The sequence below is a fragment of the Papilio xuthus genome, unplaced genomic scaffold (genome assembly GCF_000836235.2).
Source record: "Papilio xuthus unplaced genomic scaffold, Pxut_1.1 DF826078.1, whole genome shotgun sequence".
NCBI lineage: Eukaryota > Metazoa > Arthropoda > Insecta > Lepidoptera > Papilionidae > Papilio > Papilio xuthus.
The window spans coordinates 1-664 of record NW_013532571.1 but is presented as its reverse complement, the minus strand read 5'-3'; the positions used below and the strand labels follow the sequence as shown (position 1 = coordinate 664).

The 664-nt window shown below is 27.0% G+C and overlaps 1 long non-coding RNA gene across 1 annotated transcript; it reads right to left on the bottom strand.

Moving 5' to 3' along the window:
- Positions 1-246, bottom strand: LOC106123614 (uncharacterized). Its single transcript, XR_001228173.1, has 2 exons — positions 205-246; positions 1-143 (listed from the first exon to the last, which is right to left on the bottom strand). It is a non-coding gene; the product is annotated as an uncharacterized LOC106123614 (long non-coding RNA).
- Positions 247-664: the final 418 nt, after the last annotated feature.

Below are 664 nucleotides of genomic sequence, written 5' to 3'. Positions count from 1 at the left end.
TTTCAAAATTTAGTTTAGAATTACAATATTTTAAACAGTCAAACTTTGTAGCACAGATGTTGCAGTGACATGCAGTCAGCAATTCTGAAGCAGATTCCTTCATTTAATAATTCTGTAGAACTTGAAGAGGTGCAATCATTCATCTGCAACAGTATGAACATAATCAACATCAATTTAATTATTGCTTTTCACCTAATTACATACCTTATTAAAAAAAAACTGGTTTTCTTTGATTATATAGATTTCTCCCCATTTAATTACAAAACTTCTTTGAAATTCAATTCTCTACAATGATGGAACTCACAAACCATGTAAAAATGATGATTAGTTTTTACAGGTACAGATTTTTTGGAACTTTTATTGCCTGCCCATTTTTGTGAAATGTCTATGATAGAATCATAAATCAAATTAGTTTGAAAAACTTGTCATGACATGACCAATTTACAGTTTAATCTACAATATTTGAAACAATAATAGAGAGATATCCTACACACAACCTAAATAATGTTTAAGTTAATTTTTATTATTGAATCTTTTTCATGTTTCGAGCAAACCATATTATACTAAATATCAAGCCAATTTAAAAGGTTAAAATTGTTTAAATAATTGCTGGAAATATGTGCTTTGGGAATTATTATTAATACTTAATATTTACCACTTACCA